This window comes from Carcharhinus amblyrhynchos, chromosome 1 (genome assembly GCF_965287045.1).
Source record: "Carcharhinus amblyrhynchos chromosome 1, sCarAmb.v2.hapA, whole genome shotgun sequence".
Lineage (NCBI taxonomy): Eukaryota > Metazoa > Chordata > Chondrichthyes > Carcharhiniformes > Carcharhinidae > Carcharhinus > Carcharhinus amblyrhynchos.
The window spans coordinates 132540798-132555933 of record NC_137324.1 but is presented as its reverse complement, the minus strand read 5'-3'; the positions used below and the strand labels follow the sequence as shown (position 1 = coordinate 132555933).

General features: G+C 40.6%; 1 protein-coding gene across 1 annotated transcript in view; it reads right to left on the bottom strand.

The window, feature by feature from the left end:
* lrba (LPS-responsive vesicle trafficking, beach and anchor containing) overlaps window positions 1-15136 on the bottom strand; it is an 888619-nt gene that overhangs the window by 569246 nt on the left and 304237 nt on the right. The gene's annotated exons all lie outside the window — the stretch shown is intronic.

Below are 15136 nucleotides of genomic sequence, written 5' to 3'. Positions count from 1 at the left end.
GGACAGAAATCCAAACCTACAACCTATATTCTAATTAGCACATACAGACAACTGAGTTCTGTTTCTCACTGGTTGTTTGATTTAGTGGATATGGAAAGTTTGTAAAGGAGTTTTTATTGATCAGGTTGTTTTCCATTTTGAGTTCAGCATTTGAATAAAGCATTTAAAATAAAGTTTAAACCAATAATACATTGTAATAGCTGAAGATATGACACAAAGTCCACTAATACAGTTTCCTCTAGATAGAATGTGTTAAATATCATGGCTGCTGACAAATGTTTACAGGCGAAAACAAAATCTTTTAATAGTGGGTTGGTTGACAGTTGTGAAGACAGTTGAAAATTGTGGATCTTCAGGAGGCAGTAGAGACCTCCAATGCAGAGGGTACATGGGATGAGAGCATGTAGAGTGCTCTGAAGGTGTGGATCAAAGATCTTGAACAGTCTGTTGAGTTGGCAGATGTCTTATTTAGTCGGACCTATGATAACTGTTTGTCGTGCTCCTCGTTGTTTAATTGTCAGCATACTACTTTGCGGTGGTCTGTTCTGTAAAGCGTGGCGATAGCTCCTCCTACGCTGGTTTGATGACAATATTGCGGTTGGTCTTGAGGGCACGGATGGCAATGCATTGTGCTTAGGTGACATTCAGGGCTATCTCATGAGCGTGGCTGATGAGTCTGGCATTGATACATCTCCTGATGGCTTGAGCATATATGTCAAGTCTAGGGCAGTGGCCTTCTGGAGGGGTCCAATTCAACTGTTTCCTCTTTGGTAGCTGCACTGCAGACCCTCTCCATCAGCAATTCCATTTCATTGGTTGTCTCATTGGATTTGCTTTTGACCTCTTGGGTTTGTAGAAGAATTCCCAGAGCCTTATCACCTGATGAATTCCTCTGCTGTGAGACCGAAGGGGCCCATTTTGGTGGTGGGGCAGAAATTGAGCCCTCAGCTGAGAACTTCGATTTCATCTGGCTGTGTTGTCTGACAAGTTGACAGTGGACTTTCCTGTAGCGGTACTGTTTTCTGCTGTGATACTGGAGAGACTTGGTTGCTGCTGGTGGTGATGCTGAGTTTCTCAAGTTTTCAGTTCTCGGTGTGCATTTAGGTGGCGTAGTTCCGTAGTCTCATCTGCTTGACAGTGTCTCGCAGCTAGTCTGTGCATCTTGAGCACAGCTGAGAATATGGAATCTATTTTGGTTTCAAAGTTGCGACATCTGCTGTACAGCTTGTGTACAAGGTGGTTGAGGAGGTTGAGAGAGGTGCAATGGCAATCTCTCAGCACAGTCTGTGCTGTAGATTGACTTGAGTGGGTTCGTGATCTGTAGCCCCTTCAGGATGCTTTCTTGCATCTTTGTAGAAACTTGATGTCTGTGTCAATATGCACAACCTTCTTGGAAGGAGGCAGAGAGTGGGGGTCAATGGGTGCTATTCGGATTGGCGGATGGTGACTAGTGGAGTGCCCCAGGGGTCAGTGCTGGGGCCTCAGCTATTTACCATTTATATAGATGATCTGGAGGAGGGAACCGAGTGTAGGGTGTCGAAATTTGCTGATGACACCAAGATTGGTGGAACGGCAAATTGTGCGGAGGGTGTGGAGAGTCTACAGAAGGATCTAGATAGGCTGGGCGAATGGGCCAGGAAATAGCAAATGGAATTTAATGTTGGCAAGTGCGAGGTGGTCCACTTTGGTAGGAAGAATGGTAGGAAGGATTATTACTTACGTGGCGAAAAACTGCAGCAGGCACTGGTGCAGAGGGACCTCGGGGTCCTTGTGCATGAGTCGCAAAAACCCAGCTTGCAGGTGCAGCAGGTGGTCAGGAAGGCAAATGGGATGCCGGTCTTCATAGTGAGGGGGATTGAACATAAAAGTAGGGAGGTCTTGCTGCGGCTGTATAGGGCATTGGTGAGGCCGCAGCTGGAGTACTGTGTGTAGTTTTGGGCGCCGTACTTACGCAAGGATATTTTGGCCTTGGAGGGAGTGCAGAGGAGGTTTACTAGGCTGATACCGGAGTTGAGGGGGTTGAACTATGAGGAGAGGCTGAATAAACTAGGCTTGTACTCATTAGAGTTTAGAAGAATGAGGGGAGATCTCATTGAGACATATAAGATGATGAATGGGATGGATAGGATAGAGGTGGAGAGGCTCTTCCCGCTCAGAAAGGACAGTAGGACTAGAGGGCACAGCCTCAAGATGGGGGGGGGGGGGGTGGTTTAGAACGGAGTTGAGGAAGAACTTCTTCACTCAAAGGGTGGTGAATCTCTGGAATTCTCTGCCCGTTGAAGTGGTGGAGGCTGCCTCGCTAAATATTTTTAAGACGCGGGTTGATGGGTTTTTGATAAGAGAGGGGATTAAGGGTTATGGGGAGAGGGCGGGAATGTGGAACTGAGCCACGACAGATCAGCCATGATCTTACTGAATGGGGGGGCAGGCTCGAAGGGCTAGATGGCCTACTCCTGCTCCTATTTCTTATGTTCTTATGAAATCCTCTCCACTTTGAGCCAGCGGTTTGTAGTGTCGACGTTTGCAATGGGGTGGAGATGCCCGCATTGGACTGGGATGGGCACAATAATCAGTCTCATAACACCAGGTTAAAGTCCAACAGGTTCAATTGGAATCACAAGCTTTTGGAGTGCTGCTCCTTCATCAGATGAGTGGGGGTTAGTTCACAAACATGGCATACATAGGCAAAGACACAATTACAAGACAATTGCAAACTGGAATTTGAAGAGTGGTTGGAATGCGAGCCTTTACAGATAATCAAGTCATTACAGGTACAGTGTGCATGGAGACAGGGTTGATCACAGGTTAAAGAGGTGTGAATTGTCTCAAGCCAGGATAGTTCATAGGATTTTGCAAACCCAGGCAGTATAGTGGGCGTGACAAGTAGTGTGACATGAACCCACGATCCCAGTTATTTTATAGACCTCTATAAGATCAACTAAGTCCCCTACACTCCAGGGAAGAAAGTCCCAGTCTATCCAGCCCCTCCTAACTCAATCCATCAAGTCCCAGTAGCATCCCAGTAAATCTTTTCTGCACTCTTTCTAGTTTAATAGTATCTTTTCTATAATAGGGTGATCAGAACTGTACACAATATTCCAAGTGTGGCCTTATCAATGTCTTGTATAACTTCAACAAGACATCCAAACTCCTGTATTCAGTGTTCTGACCAATGAAACCAAGCATTCCAAATGCCTCCTTCACCACCCTGTCCACCTGTGATCCATTTTCAAGGAACTATGAACCTGTACCTATAGATCTCTTTTGTTCTGTGATTCAGTCCACCAAAATACATCACCTCACATTAGCTAAATTAAACACGATCTGCCATTCATCAGCCCGCTGACCTAATTGATCAAGATCCCATTGCAATTCTGGTTAAACCTTCTTCACTGTCCACTATGCCACCAGCCTTGGTGTCATTTTCAAACTTACTAACCATGCTTCCTAAATTCTCATCCAAATCATTCAAATAAATAACAAATAACAATGAACCCAGCATCAATCCTTGAGGCACATCGTTGGTCACAGGCCTCCAGTTTGAAAAACTACCCTCTACAACTACCTTGGCCTTCTGTCATCAAGCCAATTTTGCATCCAATTGGCTATTTCATCCTTGATCCCATGAGATTTAAGCTCATGCAACAACCTATGATAGCTTATCAAAAGCCTTGCTAAAGTCCATGTAGACAATGTCGATTGCACTGGTCTCATGTACCTTCTTGGTTACCCATTCAAAAAACTCAATCAAATTCCGGAACTGTGATCTTCCTCTCACAAAGCCATGCTGACTGTCCCTGTGCCATGACGACGACTACATTTCAAAAGTACTTCAGTTACTGAGAAGCATTTTAACATTGTGAAAAACACTATATATTCACGGGTTTCTTTATACTAGAGCTATCTTGCTTAGTTTAAGAAAATCTCAGCCACACTTTCTGATAACCAATTTTTCAGATTTGTTTCAATCCTAGGTGATGTGCTTTATCAAACATCAGGTCTACATTGGGCTAAGATACAATATCTAATAACAAAAAAAGTAGGATAACACCACAGAGTGAAACTCAAGCACCGAATACAGCGATCTGAACCCCAAGATATGATTACAGCCTTCAAACCACGCTTGCATACATAATTTATGACATTATTATTACTGTGCATCATTTATATTCCATTTGAAGTCAGTTTATGCACAGGCACAAGTGTCAGTGTGCTCAGTAGGCAATATTCAAAGTATTCGAGTATCAGTTTTAAAAAATTATGGAAAAATAAATGCCACTGATCAGAAAGTATTGTAACCTATATTCAACTACATTTTAACATCAGAATGCCTCCGCACACTTGTGTTAATTTGTTTACTCCAAATGAAGCCATGGCAAATCATAACAGAAGGAGTAAGCATACAATTTAAAGCAAGGATAGCACCTAGGCAGTGCCTTACACTGAAACAAACTTATGAAAGCAACTGGTCTGGAAAGGTCAATCATGGAATGTAATAAATAATGCCAATCAAATAGCCTAATACTTTTGAGATATTTTCAGGTGCTTTTCAGTGCACCAATTAAAGATCTCAATTCAGATAAGTAATATAAAAAAGATTAAAAACCTATTTTGCACCACCATTTGAAACTGAACAATAACATTGTCATTTACGTATGATCATCTTCAAGGCACCATGCACTCAAAAGCTTGCAGCTGATTATTTTTCTTGAGCTCTTTATACTTGCTACTCCCTGGATGACTCAGTGATGTGCAATATTTTCCTGTTTGCAGTAGCATAAATTTCTCACTACAATTGTTAGTGTTCATCTCATCGTGGTACAAGATCCCTGAGCAATTGATTTTTAAAAGCATTTGAAAGCGAATTAGAGAATAACAGCTTTATCCAGGTAGTAGTTGCATAGTGAAGCTATTGTTCATCTTTTACCTGATCAAGAACCATCCTGAAATAAACAGGAGCTGGAAAGATATTTCTAACATTGCACTTTTTATATTTATTTTCAGCATTAACTACATACATAAAAGCAGCATAATAAGGGTGAGCTTTCAGTTCCTGGGTCAAGAGTCCCAGACTTCCAGGTCCTGATCCCACAATGAGAGAATATGCATTCAATGAGATTTCTGGATACAGATCCGCAATTTCAAGTTCACTGTCCAATTAAGATTGGTGGACACAGGAGGGAGGTGTAACAAGATCAGGAGTGGGCCTGTTTTAAAGGGAGAGTGGCAGCCATTGCTACCACAGAAAAAACGAGAGTGGTCAGGGAGGGTGTCAGGACAACAACACCCAATTTTCTACTTCAGGTGTTATTGGAAGCTGTTACAACCCATTGGAGCATTTTCTTTCCTAACAAAGTCACAATGGACCAAGACAGCATGACTGGAGGTTGCAAACAAGGTCAGCAGTTAAGCAGTGATGCAGAAGACCTGGATGCACCATTGCAGACACTTCAATAATCTGATTAGGTTTGGCAGAGTGAGTGAAAAGAGATACTGACTGGAAGGCATGCCATGTGTATCACCAGAGTGCCAGGGAAAGGGAAAACATTAGATTACATAAAAGGCTAAATCGCCATGGGAGAGGGGTGTGCTGCGTGCTTTGTCCAAATTTTACTGATTAGGAAGCTGGAATTCAGTCTGTCATGTTGTTAACAATTGAAAGGCTACAAGTGCATAAGAAAATCATGTAATCATCAATGGCATCACTCTCCTCCCTGCAGGCAAAATCAGAGATGAACACTACTGAGGAGGAGAATGGAAGAAATGCAGACATAGCTTAAAATCTTCATGTACTTCTAGGAGCAGGCACTTCAAGTGGCCAGGGCGTCCAGTTGCAGGGATGCAGGGAACAGAGAAATGGAGATCTGCTGGAGACAGATTAACAGCATCTGATCATCTACGGGTACAAACGATGTATGCAAATATTTCACGTGCAACCAACTATCATTGCAGAAGCTGTCATTTCATTATTTTAAGCAGCATAAGCATCTGTTGTATGAAGGCTCAGTATCCTCTATTATGTTTCCAATATGGTCAACTGCAAGCAGTACTTGCATGGACAATATGAAGATGATGCCTCAGAGACTGCATAATCACATTTTGTCAGCGCATCCTTTACCTGCGCAGACATTCACATTTCGATGGGTCTAGCAGATCAGTAGAGTTGGTGTCAACTTAGAGCCAAAGGAATTGGTGGCAAGCGGATTCAGCCATGGTTAGGCCCTTTAGGAGGATGGAGGACAGCACATCCCTGTCAGCACGGTAGAGATACTGGGCTGAATATTGAAAACCAATGATATGTGTGCTCGTGTTGTTACCTGTGGCACTGTGAGGTTGTTCAGTCCATTTATCTTGTGCCACAATGATTCCATGTTTTGAACACATAGGCTCATCAAGAGAGGGTGATGAACCTCAGGGAGAATATGTGTAACATCACTCAGAGTCCTACTTCCCTTATCCCTGCACCTCAGCTGCTTGGGTTAAACTCTAAAACCATTCACCGAGTGCCCTTCCATAATTAGCAGCAGACTGTGCACTAGGTATGAACCCCCACCAACAATGACAAAAACTTGAATTATACGTTAAGATCTAGACCAGAAATTCCAAGGTATTTGGTGAAGTTAGCCTAGACCCAAAGTTTTGCATTTGATTTTGGCATTGGTGAGCATAAGGTATTTCACTCCAGGCATGATTCAAAAGACCAATGCAGAAGCTTTTGTCAAACAAAGTTTATTTTTGAACGCAGTTAGAATATAACAAAAAGAATTAGTATAACCTTTACCTATTATAAGGCTTAAACATGACAGTATAACTCCTAACAATTAGATATCTCTCTTAATCCAAGGTAAAGCAACATCCCACATCAGACTGAGTTAGCCCAAATATAAGTATGTTCACATGATGCTAGATTTTCAGTTTTGTAACACCAATGCACAGCAGTTTTCAGAGAAGAATATATCCTCAAAATAGCCAAACTTCAGAGAGGTAAATTTAATCTCTGGCAGCTTCCAGTCTTCAGATTCCAGGGAGGGGAATAACATTGCTGCTTCTCTCAGCGCCAAGCAAATCCTGAAAAACAAAACTAAGACCGGAATGCTCTGTGAAAAACAGAGCCATATCACCTGACTTGCCAATTATCTCAAATCAAGTTCCGCTCTGCGATCCCAGGGGAACATTAAAAACACGGAACAGTGTATCAGCTCAGATTAAAACAACCACAATGCCAATTATATTGCTTCAGTAACAACAAAGGACACCGACTACAGGAAATACAGTGCCAACAAAATCCCAGGGACTGCTGACATTTCCTACAGAGGAACATGATTAAAATACATTTCTTAAAGGTACAGTATTGTCACACAGATAACATCGTTAATGTGAAGAAGCCACCTGGACAGCTGCGTCATGAGAATTTAACAATAAGCCAAGGAAGGAAAGATGAGGCAGAGAAGCCATAAAAAGGGTCTGCACGTTTAACTACTACTCCAATCAGTTTGCCAGCATTGGAAAATAGCTTTCTGCCTTTAACTTTGACTTCCCTTCCCAATGCTCTTCTATAGTTTGTTACTGTTGACAACTTCACATTCTTTCTGCTGCCAATACGGCAAGGGCCATCTCTCGGTCTTCCACTGTCAATACAATTTGCATCTGTCCCGACATACTTGAGTACTTTCATTATGGAACCACCTGGTCCCTCATGACACATTTGAGACAATGTTGAACCCTTCTCCCACCACTTTTCCCAATCCAAGGTTGCACTCCATTTTCTGAGAGAGCCAATAATGAGCTCATTAAGGGTTTTGAGTTGCAAATTGAAGTCAGGAGGGTTTCATCTTCGACATCACCACTTTTGTTAAGTGAATGGCACACTTTGTTTCACCTAATTAACTGGCATTACTTAATTACACGTGGATTAATTTATTGTATAGAATGTTCTGAAAAATTACTGAAGGAAACAAAATTATAACAATTATTCCTGTTATTTAACTCATCATCCCACACAAAAAAAAAATCAGAGGCTTAGTTTCCAATCCAAGTCGTAAACTTTCACGTTAACTCTCCCAGTGTTCATAAAGCAGACTTTGGAGTCTTAAAATTAAGCAGTTTCATTTTAGCAGCAGAAAACATTGCATAACACATTGCTCCTCTCATATCATAACACTTATCACATCATGGAAGAAGTGCCATTAAAATATTAAAAACAGCACAATAGCACATGATGCTCGATGATGTATTTCAAAATCCTGAAAACTTCTCAGCTGCAACCTGAAAGTGATAACCTCCTTTGGAGTCACAAAGTGCCTTGACCAAAGAAGTAAAGTCATCTCAAGTTTAAACATTGAGAGGACTGGTCAAGTTAAATGCAGTTCCACCTTAGCAGAAGAACAAATAATACATTAAACTATATAATACTCCGATTATCTAACAGCATTTCTCCTAATTATTGACAACTCAAGGCAGAAGTATGCATACTTTTTCAACTGAAAGATCATTGGTAATGTTGAAAATTCATTCATATTACCATAAATGTTCCCACGTTCCAACAGCTATCTTGCAGCAAACACTAGCTCAACTGTTTGAAAATTATGTTTTTGTAATTCTGCTTTATTATACTAAAGCATGCTTCCCCTTCTACTTTCTTAAATACATACCTGCTTTATCATAGAAAATGGAAGAAGTTTTTTTTTAAATAGTACATTGCAGTTAGACGAAATCTTGAGATAGGACTCCCCTCCTCCAGTAATACTTCAGAATCCTATAGCAGACAACAGGTGCCACAATTTTGGATCTGAAGCAGCCGTGTCAGAAATCCTTAATAAGGAATCCTTATCTGGTCTAACAATCCTACAGTGCAGGTGGCCACGATTCGGCCCATCGAGTCTACACCAACCACAATCTCACTAGGCCCTATCTCCATAACCTCATGCACTTATCCTAGCTAGTCCCCCTGATACTAAGGGGCAATTTAGCATGGCCAATCCACCTAATCCATACAATTTTGGACTGACTAAGATTCTCACCCTTGTCTTCAAATTCCTCCATGATCTTGCCACTCCCCAGTTGTGTAGCCTCTATATCTCTCCATTCTTCCAATACTGCCTCTTGTGCATCCCAGATTGTAACCAACCCATTACAGATGACAGCATCTTCAACGACTTGGATCTAAGGTTTTGGAATGTTCTCTTTTTTTAATATCTTTCCCTCTTCCTATAAGAACCTTCATACCACCTACTTGTTTGACTAAACTTTTAGTCATTTGATCTAATATTGTCCTGTGTGTCAAACCTTGCTTGGCAATGATTCCTGAACTGGCTTGGGTTTTTTTTAACATTAATTAATTAATTAATTAATTAATAAGATGCGAGGCATCTTGAAGGGAATTGCTTGATAGAGCAGACGCAGCACGGTTTCATTAAAGGGAAGTCGTGTCTGACAAATTTACTGGAGTTCTATGAGGATGTGTCTAGGGCTAAATATTTTTAAGACGCGGGTTGATGGGTTTTTGATAGGAGAGGGGATTAAGGGTTATGGGGAGAGGGCGGGAAAGTGGAACTGAGCAGCGACAGATCAGCCATGATCTTGTTGAGTGGCGGGGCGGGCTCGAGGAGCTGGATGGCCTACTCCTGCTCCTATTTCTTATGTTCTTATTATGTTCTTATGTTCTTAAGGGTGCTGTGTTCAATTATTCTGCGTTTGATTTTGCATGTCTGTTGACTGCTCCCTGTGCAGTTGTGGAAGTCTGGAGATGTGGTTTAGAAAAAGACAAACTGAATACAAGTTGCAAGCTTGTAGGAAGCAGGCATTTTAAAAGACTTTGTTACAAAATCCTGTTAGAGACTCCAGTGAGAATCATCTCTGTATATCTCAGAGAAACAAAGCAAAATAACTGGCAACTAAGATGGGGAATATTTTAAATTTCCTCACTCTAGCACCTTTAGTTTCTTCAGAGAGATTCTGCCATGGAATTGATGGATTTCAGGATTCAGGACCTACTTGCTCGCACAACAGGTATGGAAGATACAATCTTAGCAGTAGACAGCAAGGCGGCTATTCTCATGCATTGCCTTGGGACATAACGCTAGTAGCTCAAAGATGACAAATCTTTGTTTGATATGATGTTAGGTGTGCTGAAAAAAATGTTTGGGCAAAAGAAAAGAGCAACAATGGAATGATATGCCTTCCACTAGAGCTGCCAGGAAAATGGTTAGCCCATAAATTGATACGTGGCAGTTGGTGTCCACGTGTAAGTTTGGCGGACTAATCAATTGAAAATTTCAATTCCATGCATCAGGGAGGATAATTATTTAATCTAGGAAAACCCATAACCTTGGCAGTATAAATCAAATCTGTCATATTTGATTTGAAGAAATTCACCCTCAGATTCAGGGATACAAACACAGCTTGAGCAACGAGCTCAAATGAAAGTGCTAAGAACAAAGAAATCTCAGCAGACTCACCAACTCTTGCTTCATTGTCGTCAAGACTCCCTTACCCGTACCCAAACTGTGTAGGTACCCACTGATTCACAATATCATATCCAGTTAGAGGGAAAAATTGTAACTCATGTTTAAAGATGAAATACTGCACAAACAAATGCAAGTCAATGAAGACAATCTCTTCAGTTTGCTACATAGAGGAATCCATTCTTAGGTGTTAAATACAGCATGTAAATACACCATGTATTTAACACAGATGGTAACTCCAGGTCATTTTAAAGATCGCAAAGTTGAGATCACAGGTATCTGAGTCTCACTCCTCATCCAGGTCACATCAGAAGTATCTATCATAGTTGTTCTTGAAACTTAACCTCAATCCTGTAACAGACACTTAAACTTACAAGAACTTGATTAGCCCTGTTTTGGTAACAATCTCAGTTCCAGTGCACAACAAAAACATGAGACATGAGCCTAAATAAGTTCCATGTTCTCTAGGCAAAAGTAGAAGGCTTATGGGGTAAACAGGTTTGATAAACTTGGTTTCAATCTTAAAAGCCCACCAGAGCATACATTAACATGATCAACATTCCTTATTTACTACATTCAGGGCGAGTAAGGAATATTTTCTTCCCAAACATTGAAGAGACAGTCAAACAAAGTCAACAAATTCTTGTCCATGGAAGGGACAACACAAAACATGAATTAGCAGCTATATACAATTTAACAAGACAAAAACTATGGTAGAGAGTAACAGCAGCCAGAATAAAGCCTAAACAGAACAGCATCAAAGCCATTCATGCACTCCTGAGACCCTCAAACATAGCAACATTCCTCATAATACCAATTTTTCTAGGTGTGCAGAGATTGCAGAGCCTCTCCACATGCTACTGCACAAAATGAATGGGTAACTGTACAGCAATCAGCATCAGACATGTTAAAAGTGATCTCCTACATCCTCTCACATTTCAATTTATGAGGAAATGTATGTTACAATAAACATGTCAGGAAATCTGATTAGAACTGTACAGTCAGTACACTGAAGGAAGCAAACAGCAAATCACTTATGCTTTATGCCCTTGTTGGAAACTGAACATAAATATTCTACTAGAGAGTAGAAAGCATTTGCCTCTATCTACGCTTGTGAATATTAACACATGCATCTCTATGGCAGAAAGTTCATTCTCTGCACTGATCATTAGCACAAGCTGACATAATCTCTGTCAGGACCAAAGCAGTTCAAGTGGTTATTTGATACCATTGTTTATATCTGTTGGATGATAACACAAGGAGGAATATGAGATGCCTGATGATGGGCAGACCAGAGTATTTCAAGGACTGTGACTATGAGGATATATTTCCTTTTCTGATGAGCGATCACAATAAGATCATCCACCTCATCGAGGTGATCATGTGGAACGACAAACTCAAAATCGTAGCTCTTAGCACTGTTATCAGCGACCTTCATATCTCAAGATTAAATAGATACTTCAATCTCAAAAAACTGACAATATACATATGTTTGTTTTTCCGGATGGTTTAATTTAAAATAAGGTCTTCCACAATGGAGAAGGATTTTGTGCCCAGTTTTTATTGTTGTTGACTGTTCTGTGGTGTGAGTGGTTAGTCAACCCCACAGGTGTGGTTACAAAGAAACAGAAACTGAAAGTAAGCTGTAAGATTGTAGAGAGCAGACATTGTGAAAGCTTTTGTGATAAAGTCCTGTTTGCACAAAGAACTTGGTGAGAGTCATCTCTGAGACACAAAATAAAAGGCAATAAATGAATGCAAGTTGCTGTGCTTGCCACTGAGCCTGGGATGACATTTCTAAAAAGTATTTCAAGTGTAGCTTCAAACTTAAGGAGTTATAACAAATCCTAAGAGATGAATGGCTTGTCATGGTGCAATTTCAGGTTTCCTGCCAGAATGTGAGTTATGTGAGTCATCTTATCTTGTTGTATGGCTACTAAGCCTCTACTGCCAAATTTTAAATAGTGGCCTCATTGATACTGCTCGTCACCCAAAACACAGAAGTTTCACATCTCTTCCTTTCAGATTCCCTCAAGACCTCTGGAAATTTCCAATTCCTTCTCACCATTTTTTGTTTCTTCTCTTCCCCTGGTCCTACAGATCATTTTCCCACCACCCACATGAGTGAGTGAGGAAGTGTAACAGCAGGGAAGTGCAAATATGACAGTAGAGAGACACTGGACCAAAGATGATGAGGGGAGTGCTATACGGAACTCATGAAGTTCAAGAGAGAGAAACAAGGTTATAAAGATAGATGGGGCAGAATGTGACATTCAACGGCAGATAGATTATGGACAGGCAGAGCACAATATAAAAGGTATTGCAAGATTAAGATAGGCAGAGAGATGGGTCTAACAGTTCAGAGGTGAGGCAGATGGGTAAAAGAAATTGGAGAGATTAGGCAACAAAAAGCAAAACAGATGGGCATTGGCAGGGGGTGGGGAAGCTGAGCCTCATTCCAGGTACAAATCAATTCAATATTCTATCATTCAGTTATAGCTTGTAAACTTACAATTTAAAATTGGAACAATACATGTTACACTTGGATCTCAGCCACTTACCTGATGTAGGAATCCTCCATTCTCCATAACTGGATTCTTTACTTTGAATAAGAATAAAACTTGAGATTTTGAAAGTTAACAAATAATTTTTTTTTAATTAAGTTTTCTGAAAGTGGAAAACCAGTTATAATTGCTGCTGGCTAATAGATACAAATTTAAAGAGAACTTCTCCTGCCCCAAATCTGAACCCTTAACTTGCAAAAGGATTCTTAAATAGCCTCAGTGTTGACAGGAGTCTGCATAACTCAAGTTCTTTAAGTAGTCAATAGAGAGAGTTTGGTTTCAATGTGGGTGATAAAAATGGTTCCCTCCTACTACTATCTACAAGCTTACAACAGATGATTATTAAAGTCTCTCCAATCTAGACTCTCATATGAAAGTGTTCGATTAGCCTATGATCAGTCTGTGTGGCAACTCCAGCCCTGAAGACAAATAGCAACGCCTGCCCTGAAAGGTCTGAAGTCAAGTCAATAGGGAATCTCAACCCAAACTTGCATGCAGCCATTAGGAGCATTAAAAAGGGCTAATTATTTTCATACTAGTTTCAAAAGTTTTGCACTACAGAGACACAAAGAGAAAACTACAATAGTTGAAAAATAAAATTGAAGCATTATTATAGTAAATAACTGCAGGTGCTGAAAATCAGTTAAACACAAAAGGCGGAAACACTCAGTAGGTCTGTCAGCATCTATGTAAAGAATAGGCAAGTTAATGCTTTAGAAATGAAACTCATCAGAACTGAAATATATTAAAGATGGCATTGAACAGGCAGCAAAAACAGAAAAAAAGGTGCCCAATTGGAGATAAATAAGTTGACTTATAATGCACTAAAAGTGAAAACACGACAGTTCACAAAATTATATTGGCAGAGGACAAGAGGAGACAAAATAAGAGAAATTAAAAGTTAAAAAGCATTTATGAGAGACAGAGAACCTATGAATATCAGACAAAGCACGTAGAAAGGCAACCTGAAAGCCTCCAATGTGGAATAGATTTCAATAGACAGCTTTCACTATGAAAGCTGTCAGCAGCTTCTTGGCAAAGTGGTTAGCACTGCTGCCTCAAAACGCCAGGGACCAAGGTTTGATTCCTGGCTTTGGGTCACTGTCTGCGGAATCTGCAAATTCTCCCCCACGTTTGAATGGATTTCCTCCGGATGCTCCGGTTTCCTCCGACAGTCAGAAAGACGTGCTGGTTAGGTGCATTGGCCATGCTAAATTTTCCCTCAGTATACTCAAAAAGGAGCCCAAGTGTGGTGACTCGAGGATTTCCACAGTAACTTCAATGCACTGTTACTGTAAGCCGACTTGTAACAATAAAATAAATTATAAAAACTGAACTGAAGGCCAGCATTCAATCAATTCACTTTACATCAATGTAATATCACAGGGAAAGACTAATATTTCCTTGCTATATTCCAGCACTTAAAAACAAAGCACTGCTAATGCCAGACCTTGGCGTACAAGTACAACTTCAAAATGTGCAGATATAAACTTGGAAGTACTATGAAGAGGATAAAGTAAGACTTCAAAAAGGTCCTGCACAGGTGGGCGGAGAAAGGAGCAGACAAGTGGCAAGTTAAATTTAGTGCAGAGAAGTATGAAGTAATTCATTTTGATTGGAAGAAGGCAGATAAACAATGTAAAGGGTTCAATTCTAAAATGGGCAGAGAAGCTGGGGGACCCATGTGAAAATATGCATAAATCATTGAAGACAGCAGGACAAGTTGAAGGCATTCAGCACCTGAGCTTTATAAAAGGGGCATAGAGAGAAAAAGAGTTACATTAAGTGAAACTCAAAGCTGCAAATTGATAATGTTAACTTTCAATTATGAAATTTCAGCTACCAACATGACAAAAAAATGGACATCCTTGAAATTGCATTATGAAATATGTAAATTTGGAATCATAGATGAGTAAATAGGGAGAAGCTGTTTCCATTGGTGGAAGTATCAAGAACCAGAGGGCATAAATCTAAGATTGTTGGCAAAAGAAGCACTGGCAACAAGAGGAAAAGTTTTTTCACGCAGCAAGTGGTGAGGAGCTGGAATGCACTGCCTGAGGATGTGCTGGAAGCAGATTCAATCCAGGCATTCAAAAAAGGTATTGGGTA